Consider the following 11501-nt stretch of genomic DNA (forward strand, 5'->3'; position numbering starts at 1 on the left):
ACTTGTTGCTCTCATAGCAGGCGTTCATCCAGAAGTCTCTATCTGAATATTCTTTTTAATTCCAGCTGAATGAGAGGGAGAATTAATAAGGCAAGTGAGCAAAAAGGGGCAACATCCACAGTGTGCGAGTGAAAACATAACTCTCTTAGCAGGCGTTCATCGAGAAGACTCTATCTGATTTGTTTTAAAGACCACCTGATTGAGAGGGATAATTAATAAGCAAGTGAGCTACCCCGCGGCAGCCCCAGTTGCCTAATGGATGAGGCACTGGCTATTGGGGGTGGCTTACAGCAGAGTGGCGCAGCGGAAGCGTGCTGGGCCCATAACCCAGAGATCGATAGATAGAAACCATCCTCTGCTAAGGAATTTTAATTCTGTACTTGCGTGAGTCCCCCAAAAAGGGGCAATATCCACAGTGCGGGGATGAAAACATAAGTCCACTTGTTGCTCTCATAGCAGGCGTTCATCTAGAAGATTCCTTCTGATTTGTTTTCTGGGCCCATAAACCAGAGGTCGATGGATCGAGACCATCCTCTGCAAAGACATTTTAACTTCCATACATGCCTAGACCCCCGAAAAAGGGGCAATATCCACTGCATGGGATTGAAAACCTAAGGCCATTTGTTGCTCTCATAGCAGGCATTCATCCAGAAGTCTCTATCTGAATATTCTTTTTAATTCCAGCTGAATGAAAGGGAGAATTAATAAGGCAAGTGAGCAAAAACGGGCAATATCCACAGTGTGGGAGTGAAAACATAACTCTCTTAGCAGGCGTTCATTGAGAAGACAACATTTGATTTGTTTTATAGACCACCTGAATGAGAGGGATTATTAATAAGCAAGTGAGCTACCTCACGGCAGCCCCAGCGGCCTAATGGATAAGGCACTGGTTATTTGGGGTGGCTTACAGCAGAGTGGCACTGCGGAAGCATGCTGGGCCCATAACCCAGAGGTCGATGGATCAAAACCATCCTTTGCAAAGGAATTTTAATTCTATACTTGTGTGAGTCCCCCAAAAAGGGGCAATATCCACAGTGCGGGGATGAAAACATAAATCCACTTGTTGGTCTCATAGCAGGCGTTCATCTAGAAGATTCCTTCTGATTAGTTTGCTGGGCCCATAAACCAGAGGTCGATGGATCGAAACCATCCTCTGCAAAGACATTTTAAATTCCATACATGCCTAGACCCCCAAAAACGGGCAATATCCACCGCATGGGAGTGAAAACCTAAGGCCACTTGTTGCTCTCACAGCAGGCGTTCATCGAGAAGACTTCATCTGATTTGTTTTAAAGACCACCTGAATGTGAGTGAGCTACCCCATGGCAGCCCCAGTGGCCTAATGGATAAGGCACTGGCCTCCTAAACCAGGGATTGTGGGTTTGAGTCCCATCTCAGGTGGCTTACAGCAGAGTGGCGCAGCGGAAGACTGCTGCGCCCATAACCCAGAGGTCGATGGATCGAAACCATCCTCTGCTAAAGGTGGCTTACAGCAGAGTGGCGCAGCGGAAGAGTGCTGGGCCCATAACCCCGAGGTCGATGGATTGAAACCATCCTTTGCTAAGACATTTTTACTTCTATACATGCCTGAGCCCCCCAAAAAGGGGTAATATCCATCGCATGGGAGTTAAAACCTAAGGCCACTTGTTTCTCTTATAGCAGGCGTTCATCCAGAAGTCTCTATCTGAATATTCTTTTTAATTCCAGCTGAATGAGAGGGAGAATTAATAAGGCAAGTGAGCAAAAAGGGGCAACATGCACAGTGTGGGAGTGAAAACATAACTTTCTTAGCAATTGTTCATCGAGAAGACTCCATCTGATTTGTTTTAAAGACCACATGATTTAGAGGGATAATTAATAAGCAAGGGAGCTACCCCGAGTCAGCCCCAGTGGCCTAATGGATAAGACACTGGCTATTTGGGGTGGCTTACAGCAGAGTGGCGCAGTGGAAGCGTGCTGGGCCCATAACCCAGTAAGCAAGAGTCAGCCCCAGTGGCCTAATGGATAAGACACTGGCTATTTGGGGTGGCTTACAGCAGAGTGGCGCAGTGGAAGCGTGCTGGGCCCATAACCCAGAGGTTGATGGATCGAAACCATCCTCTGCTAAGGATTTTTAATTTTGTACTTGCGTGAGTCCCCCAAAAAGGGGCAATATCCACAGTGTGTGAGTGAAAATATAACTCTCTTAGCAGGCGTTCATTGAGAAGACTACATTTGATTTGTTTTAAAGACCACCTGAATGAGAGGGATAATTAATAAGCAAGTGAGGTACCTTGCGGCAGCCCCAGTGGCCTAATGGCTATTTGGGGTGGCTTACAGCAGAGTGGCGCAGCGGAAGCGTGCTGGGCCCATAACCCAGAGGTCGATGGATCAAAACCATTCTTTGCCAAGAAATTTTAATTCTATACTTGCGTGAGTCCCCCAAAAAGGGGCAATATCCACAGTGTGTGAATGAAAACATAAGTCCACTTGTTGCTTTCACAGCAGGCGTTCATCGAGAAGACTCCATCTGATTTGTTTTAAAGACCACCTGAATGAGAGGGATAATTCATAAGCAAGTGAGCTACCCCGTGGCAGCCCCATTAGCCTAATGGATAAGGCACTGGCCATCTGGGATGGCTTACAGCAGAGTGGTGCAGTGGAACAGTGCTGGGCCCATAACACAGAGGTCGATGGATCGAAGCCATCCTCTATAAAAAGGAATTTTAATTCTATACTTGCGTGAGTCCCCCAAAAAGGGGCAATATCCACATTGTGGGAATGAAAACAGAAGTCCACCTGTTGCTCTTATAGCAGGCGTTCATCGAGAAGAATCCATCTGATTTGCTTGCTGGGCCCATATCCCAGAGGTCGATGGATCGAAACCATCCTCTGCTAAGACATTTTAACTTCCATACATGCCTAGACCCCCAAAAAGGGGCAATATCCACTACATGGGAGTGAAAACCTAAGGCCACTTGTTGCTCTCATAGCAGGCATTCATCGAGAAGACTCCATCTGATTTGTTTTAAAGACCACATGAATGAGAGGGATAATTAATAAGCAAGTGAGCTACCCCGCGGATAAGGCCTACTGGATAAGGCACTGGCCTTCTAAGCCAGGGATTGTGGGTTCGAGTCCGATCTGGGTTGGCTTACAGCAGAGTGGCACTGCGGAAGCATGCTGTGCCCATAACCCAGAGGTCGATGGATCAAAACCATCCTTTGCAAAGGAATTTTAATTCTATACTTGTGTGAGTCCCCCAAAAAGGGGCAATATCCACAGTGTGTGAATGAAAACATAAGTCCACTTGTTGCTTTCATAGCAGGCGTTCATCGAGAAGACTCCATCTGATTTGTTTTAAAGACCACCTGAATGAGAGGGATAATTAATAAGGCAAATGAGCTACCCCGTGGCTGCCGCATTGGCCTAATGGATATGGCACTGGCTTCCTAAGCCAGGGATTGTGGGTTCGAGTTCCATTTAGGGCAGCTTACAGCAGAGTGGCGCAGTGGAAGCGTGCTGGGCCCATAATCCAGAGGTCGATGGATCGAAACCATCCTCTGCTAAGCCATTTTAACTTCTATACATGCCTGAGCCCCCCAAAAAGGGATAATATCCATCGCATGGGAGTGAAAACCTAAGGCCACTTGTTGCTCTCAAAGCAGGCGTTCATCGAGAAGACTTCATCTGATTTGTTTTAAAGACCACCTGACTGTGAGGGAGCTATCATGTTGCTCTCAAAGCAGGCGTTCATCGAGAAGACTTCATCTGATTTGTTTTAAAGACCACCTGAATGTGAGTGAGCTACCCCGTGGCAGTCCCAGTGGCCTAATGGATAAGGCACTGGCCTCCTAAGCCAGGGATTGTGGGTTCGAGTTCCAACTAGGGTGGCTTACAGGAGAGTGGCGCAGCGGAGGCATGCTGGGCCCATAACCCAGAGGTCGATGGATCGAAACCATCCTCTGCTAAGACATTTTAAATTCCATACATGCCTAGACCCCCAAAAAGGGGCAATATCCACCGCATGGGAGTGAAAACCTAAGGCCACTTGTTGCTCTCAAAGTAGGCGTTCATCGAGAAGACTCCATCTCAATATTCTTTTTAATTCCAGCTGAATGAGAGGGAGAATTAATAAGGCAAGTGAGCAAAAAGGGGCAACATCCACTGTGTGGGAGTGAAAACATAACTCACTTAGCAGGCGTTCATCGAGAAGACTCCATCTGATTTGTTTTAAAGACCACCTGATTGAGAGGGATAATTAATAAGCAATGAACTACCCCGCGACAGCCCCAGTGGCCTAATGGATAAGGCACTGCCTATTTGGGGTGGTTTACAGCAGAGTGGCGCAGCGGAAGCGTGCTGGGCCCATAACCCAGAGATCGATAGATAGAAACCATCCTCTGCTAAGGAATTTTAATTCTGTACTTGCGTGAGTCCCCCAAAAAGGGGCAATATCCACAGTGTGGGAATGAAAACATAAGTCCACTTGCTGCTCTCATAGCAGGCGTTCATCTAGAAGATTCCTTCAGATTTGTTTGCTGGGCCCATAACCCAGAGCTCGATGGATCGAAACCGTCCTCTGCTAATACATTTTAATTTCCATACATGCCTAGACCCCCAGAAAGGGGCAATATGCAGCGCATGGGAGTGAAAACCTAAGGCCACTTGTTGCTCTCATAGTAGGCGTTCATCGAGAAGACTCCATCTGATTTGTTTTAAAGACCACCTGAATGAGAGGGATAATTAATAAGGCAAGTGAGCTACCCCGTGGCAGCCGCATTGGCCTAATGGATAAGGCACTGGCCTCCTAAGCCAGGGATTGTGGGTTCGAGTTCCATCTGGGGTGGCTTACATCGAAGTGGCGCAGCGGAATCGTGCTGGGCCCATAACCCAGAGGTCGATAGATGAAAACCATCCTCTGCTAAGACATTTTAACTTCTATACATGCCTGAGCACCCCAAAAAGGGGTAATATCCATCGCATGGGAGTGAAAACCGAAGCCCACTTGTTGCTCTCATAGTAGGCGCTCATCGAAAAGACTCCATCTGATTTGTTTTAAAGACCACCTGAATGTGAGTGAGCTCCCCCGTGGCAGCCACAGTGGCCTACTGGATAAGGCACTGGCCTCCTAAGCCAGGGATTGTGGGTTTGAGTCCCATCTGGGCTGGCTAACAGCAGAGTGGAGCAGCGGAAGAGTGCTGGGCCCATAACCCAGAGGTTGATGGCTCAAAACCATCCTCTGCTAAGACTTTTTAACTTCTATACATGCCTGAGCCCCCCCAAAAGGGGTAATATCCATCGCATGGGAGTGAAAACCTAAGGCCACTTGTTGCTCTCATAGTAGGGGCTCATCGAGAAGACTCCATCTGATTTGTTTTAAAGACCACCTGAATGTGAGTGAGCTGCCCCGTGGCAGCCCCAGTGGCCTGGCCTCCTAAGCCAGTGATTGTGGGTTCGAGTCCCATCTCGGGTGGCTTACATCAGAGTGGCGCAGCGGAAGTGTGCTGGGCCCATAACCCAGAGGTCGATGGATCGAAACCATCCTCTGCAAAGACATTTTAACGTCTATACATGCCTGAGCCCCCCAAAAAGGGCCAATATCCATCGCATGGGAGTGAAAACCTAAGGCCACTTGTTGCTCTCATAGTAGGCGCTCATCGAGAAGACTCCATCTGATTTGTTTTAAAGACCACCTGAATGTCAGTGAGCTACACCGTGGCAGCCACAGTGGCCTGCTGAATAAGGCACTATCCTCCTAACTCAGGGATTGTGGGTTCGAGTCCCATCTGGATTGGCTTGCAGCAGAGTGGCGCAGCGGAAGAGTGCTGGGCCCATAACCCGGAGGGTCGATGAATCGAAACCATCCTCTGCTAAGACATTTTAACTTCTATACATGCCTGAGCTCCCCAAAAAGGGGTAATATCCATCGCATGGGAGGGAAAACCTAAGGCCACTTGTTGCTCTCATAGCAGGCGTTCATCCAGAAGTATCTATCTGAATATTCTTTTTAATTCCAGCTGAATGAGAGGGAGAATTAATAAGGCAAGTGAGCAAAAAGGGGCAACATCCACAGTGGGCGGCCTAGACCCCCAAAAAGGGGCAATATCCACCGCATGGGTGTTAAAACCTAAGGCCACTTGTTGCTCTCATAGCAGGCGTTCATCCAGAAGTCTCTATCTGAATTTTTGTTTAATTCATGGATTGTGGGTTCTAGTCCCATCTGGGGTGAGTTACAGAAGAGTGGCGCAGCGGAAGTGTGCTTGGCCCATAACCCAGAGGTCAATGGATCGAAACCATCCTTTACTAAGGAATTTTAGTTCTATACTTGCGTGAGTCCCCCAAAAAGGGGCCATATCCACAGTAGCCTTGTCCAAATACCCACACTTATGGTCTTTGCACTTGACCACTTGACTACTTATATGACGTATTTCCTGTATTTGGCCCAAGTGTTCAAGTGAGCATGAAGACCACAAGTGTGTGTCGAACTTTTCATTACCTGATGGGACACACTTGTAGTGTTGTAAAAATGCAAGTGTTTACATAGCTTTATTTTAATTTTAATTTTAAATACTTTGCATTTTAAAATCAACTTCTAAATGTCTGTTCAGTTGTCCCTATAACGTGACAATTTTAATTTGTGGTGCTTCTAATTAAGTGATAAAAAGCAGTTGCAAATATTGTACATAATAAATATCACGACTACTCATCTTTGCACCAATAAAACGTAAAAACATGTTTTTCTACCAAATTATATGTAATATCTAATTATTATATTAATATTTAACTTGCATTGGAAAGGTTTCCGTGACCTCTAGCGAGATCTCGGCAAAAAGTCTCACGCTTTATTTCCAGAACATGATGCATGATGGGATACACTAAGCCTCGAATAGCGCTCCGGAGCGGTAGCTGAGTGGTGCAGGGGAAGTGTGCTGGGCCCATAACCCAGAGGTCGATGGGTCGGAACCATCCTCTGTTAAGACATTATAACTTCTATACATGCCTGAGCCCCCCAAAAAGGGGCAATATCCACTGCATGGGAGTGAAAACCTAAGGCCACTTGTTGCTCTCATAGCAGGTGTTCATCCAGAAGTCTCTATCTGAATTTTTGTTTAATTCATGGATTGTGGGTTCTAGTCCCGTCTGGGGTGAATTACAGCAGAGTGGTGCAGCGGAAGAGTGCTGGGCCCATAACCCGGAGGTCGATGGATCAAAACCATCCTCTGCTAAGACATTTTAACTTCTATACATGCCTGAGCCCCCCAAAAAGGGGTAATATCCATCGCATGGGAGTGAAAACCTAAGGCCACTTGTTGCTCTCATAGCAGGCGTTCATCCAGAAGTCTCTATCTGAATATTCTTTTTAATTCCAGCTGAATGAGAGGGAGAATTCATAAGGCAAGTGAGCAAAAAGGGGCAATATCCATAGTGTGGGAGTGAAAACATAACTCTCTTAGCAGGCCTTCATCGAGAAGACTTCATCTGATTCGTTTTAAAGACCACCTGAATGTGAGTGATCTACCCTGTGGCAGCCCCAGTGGCCTAATGGATAAGGCACTGGCTTCCTAAGCCAGGGATTGTGGGTTCGAGTTCCATCTAGGGTGGTTTATAGCAGAGTGGCGCAGCGGAAGCGTGCTGGGACCATGACCCAGAGGTCAATCGATCGAAACCATCCTCTGCTAAGACATTTTAACTTCCATACATGCCTAGACCCCCAAAAAGGGGCAATATCCACCGCATGGGAGAGAAAACCTAAGGCCACTTGTTGCTCTCATAGCAGGCGTTCATCCAGAAGTCTCCACCTGAATGAGAGGGATAATTGGATTGAAACCATCCTCTGCTAAGGAATTTTAATTCTATACTTGCGTGAGTCCCCCAAAAAGGGGAAATATCCACAGTGTGGGAATGAAAACGTAAGTCCACTTGTTGCTCTCATAGCAGGCGTTCATCGAGAAGACTAAATCTCATTTGTTTGCTGGGCCCATAACCCAGAGGTCGATGGATCGAAACCATCCTCTGCTAAGACATTTGAACTTCTATACATGCCTGGGCCCCCCAAAAAGGGGCAATATCCACCGCATGGGAGTGAAAACCTAAGGCCACGTGTTGCTCTCATAGCAGGCGTTCATCCAGAAGTCTCTATCCAAATATTTTTTTTAATTCCACCTGAATGAGAGGGCGAATTAACAAGGCAAGTGAGCAAAAAGGGGCAATATCCACAGTGTGGGAGTGAAAACATAATTCTCATAGCAGGCATTCATCGAGAAGACTCCATCAGACCACCTAAGGCCACTCGTTGCTCTCATAGCAGGCGTTCATCGAGAAGACTCCATCTGATTTGTTTTAAAGACCACCTGAATGAGAGGAATAATTAATAAGGCAAGTGAACTACCCCATGGCAGCCCCAATGGCCTAATGGATAAGGCACTGGCCTCCTGAGCCAGGCATTGTGGGTTCGATTCCCATCTGGGGTGGCTTACAGCAGAGTGGTGCAGCGGAAGTGTGCTGGGCCCATAACCCAGAGGTTGATGGAGTGAAACCATCCTCTGCTAAGAGTTTTTAACTTCTAATACATGCCTGAGCTCCTGCAGCCCAGTCATGAAAAACTTAAGCGACTTGCTCCTCTCATAGTAGTCGTTCATCCAGAAGACTCTAGGAGTGTGTGTTTTTAAGGCCTCCTATATGAGATGGAGAATTAGTGGGTTAAGTGAAGCATCTCACAAAAAGCCCCAGTGTCCTAATGGATAAGGCACTGGCCTCCTAAGGCAGGGATTGTGGGTTTGAGTCTCATCTGGGCTTAGGGTTAGGGAACCGAATCGAAACCATCCTCTGCTAAGCCTGTGGAACTTCCACGCATGCCCAGGTCCTTCTTGAGGATAAGCTGCTAAAACTGTTGCAGAGTTCGAAAAAATTCCGCTGAGACAGACTAGCTCAGGGGTGCCCAAACTCGGTCCTGGAGGGCCGATGTACTGCAGAGTTTAGATCCATCCCCAATTAGACACACCTTAACCAGCTAATCAAGCTCATACTAGAAACCTCCAGGCAGGTGTGTTGAGGCAGGTTGGCGCTAAACTCTACAGGACATTGGCCCTCCAGGACCGAGTTTGGGCACCCCTGGACTAGCTAGTAATGTCTGCCTAAATGTAAACACAGAACAGGTAGTTAACAGTTTATTAATATCTTGAACGTACAGAAAGGTTCACTCTTCTTATAATTCTTTTTGCTGTTTGAATACTTTACCCGACTCCCTGATCACACTGGTCAATGCAGTGAAAGGCCACATTCCATGTGTCAGTGAACAAAGAGAGAGGTGGCGCTTCAGTTTCCAATCTTGTGCTGTGCCAGAGGAAATTGGACTGTACCATGATGTTGAAAATCAGAGGGGGGTGTTTATTTATTTGAGGAGTTTCTAGTATTTTGCTTTAGACAGTTGATTGCATTTTGTTAGTTATGATAAAGTGTGCATTTTGTTATAACCATCCTCTGCGAACACTGTTTAACTTATATGCATGCCCAGGTCCTGCTCAACGAAAAGCTGCCATATTTCTAGGCTAAAACTGTCATAGTTTTCAACATATCTAATCTATGACCGAGCAGCTCGTAATGATTGGCAGAGTAGCGCAGAGGAAGTGTGCTAAGCCCATAACCCAGAGATCGAGGGATCAAAACCATTCTCTGCTAAGGCATTTTAACTTCTATACATGCCTGAGCCCCTCAAAAAAGGGGTAATGTTCACAGCCCGGTCATGAAAACGTAAAGCCACCTGGCCCTTTGATGTCATTCACCAAGAAGACTGTGTATTTTTTTTAAAGGCCACCTGAAAGACATGAAGAATTAATAGGGCAAGTGAGGCAGTCCAATACAGTTCCAGTGGTCTAATGGGTAAGGCACTGGTCTCCTCAGCTAGCGGTTGTGGATTCAAGTCCGATCTGGCGTGGCTTCTAGCAGAGTAGCATCCCGGCGGTTGAAGGAATAGAATAGGGCACATCTTTTTAAGTGCCCAGGTCCTGATCAAAGTAAAGCTGCCTCTTCTTCAAAGTAAAGCTGCACGAACTTCTTGCCTGTTCTTTTTAACAAATCTCATCTATAACAGACAAGCTATTAATGTGTGGTAAACGTAAGTCGCTTTGAAAGCTCCAATGTATTGGAGACTTATCAGGTAAACAGGGTGTCGCAGCGGAAGTGTGCTGGGCCCGTAACAGGTAACTCTGGTCAATGGCTTGACAATGTGGCCAAAAATATTTTCACAACAGTTTTTCCATATCATAAAATATTGATACTTATCACAAATTCATTTACAATTACGTACTGGTAAAAAAAATTTATGTATAGCCTGAATGCACTGTAAGTCGCTTTGGATAAAAGCGTCTGCTAAATGCATAAATTACAATTACTAAATTACAAATTACAATTAATGGGGAAGGAATTGCTTTCTGCATGTTTTTTAGATGTTCAGAATGAATGTAAAGATTTTTTTTTTTCTCCACAATTAAAGTGTCATGAAACCCCCCTGTTTCAGCACTGGTCTTTCACACCTTTGATCTGAAAAAGTCTCCAGAAATGGGCGTGTAAAACTGTGGAAAAGTGGGAGTGTAGAGGGTGGGAAGAGGGGAGAAAACAACCAATAAAACACAAACCTACAACACACTCATTATACAGACAAATAAATATTAAAATATATTCAAAATAGAAAGAATAAAGGCATTGTTACTCATTGTGCACTCTTCTTTGAATTTTCGGTCTATATCATTGTTTGATGTGTATCACAATAATCCATTTTGTCATCACGTCCATGATCAGACGTACCTTATTTGCCCTAATTTGTGCATCTTTCATTTGAATATGACATGATATGTGCGCATACACGGTGCTGGTTCAAGTTTGAAGCACAAGAGAATATGTAATATGCACAAAATTGTATATTTTACTGTGTTGCTAATAGTGCATCACAGTGTTAAGCATGTCACTTCCTGTTGCCAGTAGGTGGCGCTATAACTATAACCATATATGAGCATGTAGATGTCTTCAGGCCAGGACTCTAATCAAACATGTTAAAGGGGTCGTATTATGCTTTTTCACTTTTTTAATTTTAGTCAGTGTGTAGTGTGTATGTTTGGGCATAAAAAAGATCTAGAAAGTTACAAATCTCAAAGTCCACTCCAAAGGGAGATATTTCGGTTTTTTTAATCCCTTTTCAAGAACTACAACGAACGGCTCGTTTGGACTACAGCAAACTTGTTAATTTAGGGGCAGATTTGACATTGCATACCTGATACAGCAACTTCCTGTTTCACTGAATTAATAGCATGCTTTAGCACTTAGCTAAGTGTTGCTAGCATGTTTTATGATGTTTCTAGCACATTGCCAGCCAAGTTAGAAAAAAAAAAACAAAAAAACTTTTTTTCACATTTCACTTTTGTCCATTGTTAGATGCTAGTTTAATGACGCTATGGCATGACATGGCATATGTAGAAATGTATGTAAGCCAAGATTTTAAAAAAGAGCTTTAAAAGTATTATGTA

General features: G+C 45.2%; 1 long non-coding RNA gene and 5 other non-coding genes across 6 annotated transcripts in view; all 6 read left to right on the plus strand.

Moving 5' to 3' along the window:
- Positions 1 to 2034: 2034 nt before the first annotated feature.
- trnam-cau (transfer RNA methionine (anticodon CAU)) lies at positions 2035 to 2106 on the plus strand. The gene has a single exon. It is a non-coding gene; the product is annotated as a tRNA-Met (tRNA).
- Positions 2107 to 2317: 211 nt separating this feature from the next.
- Positions 2318 to 2389, plus strand: trnam-cau (transfer RNA methionine (anticodon CAU)). The gene has a single exon. It is a non-coding gene; the product is annotated as a tRNA-Met (tRNA).
- A 1087-nt stretch (positions 2390 to 3476) lies between these two features.
- On the plus strand, positions 3477 to 3548 carry trnam-cau (transfer RNA methionine (anticodon CAU)). The gene has a single exon. It is a non-coding gene; the product is annotated as a tRNA-Met (tRNA).
- A 3962-nt stretch (positions 3549 to 7510) lies between these two features.
- On the plus strand, positions 7511 to 7583 carry trnar-ccu (transfer RNA arginine (anticodon CCU)). Its single transcript has one exon. It is a non-coding gene; the product is annotated as a tRNA-Arg (tRNA).
- Positions 7584 to 8308: 725 nt separating this feature from the next.
- LOC107664002 (uncharacterized) overlaps positions 8309 to 11501 on the plus strand; it is a 5746-nt gene continuing 2553 nt past the window's right edge. The window contains exons 1-2 of the long non-coding RNA XR_001631413.1: positions 8309 to 8319; positions 10875 to 10879. This is a non-coding gene — a long non-coding RNA (uncharacterized LOC107664002). The remainder of the gene's footprint in view (positions 8320 to 10874; positions 10880 to 11501) is intronic.
- trnar-ccu (transfer RNA arginine (anticodon CCU)) lies at positions 8381 to 8453 on the plus strand. Its single transcript has one exon. It is a non-coding gene; the product is annotated as a tRNA-Arg (tRNA).

This window comes from Sinocyclocheilus anshuiensis, unplaced genomic scaffold (genome assembly GCF_001515605.1).
Source record: "Sinocyclocheilus anshuiensis isolate Anshui unplaced genomic scaffold, SAMN03320099.WGS_v1.1 scaffold247, whole genome shotgun sequence".
Lineage (NCBI taxonomy): Eukaryota > Metazoa > Chordata > Actinopteri > Cypriniformes > Cyprinidae > Sinocyclocheilus > Sinocyclocheilus anshuiensis.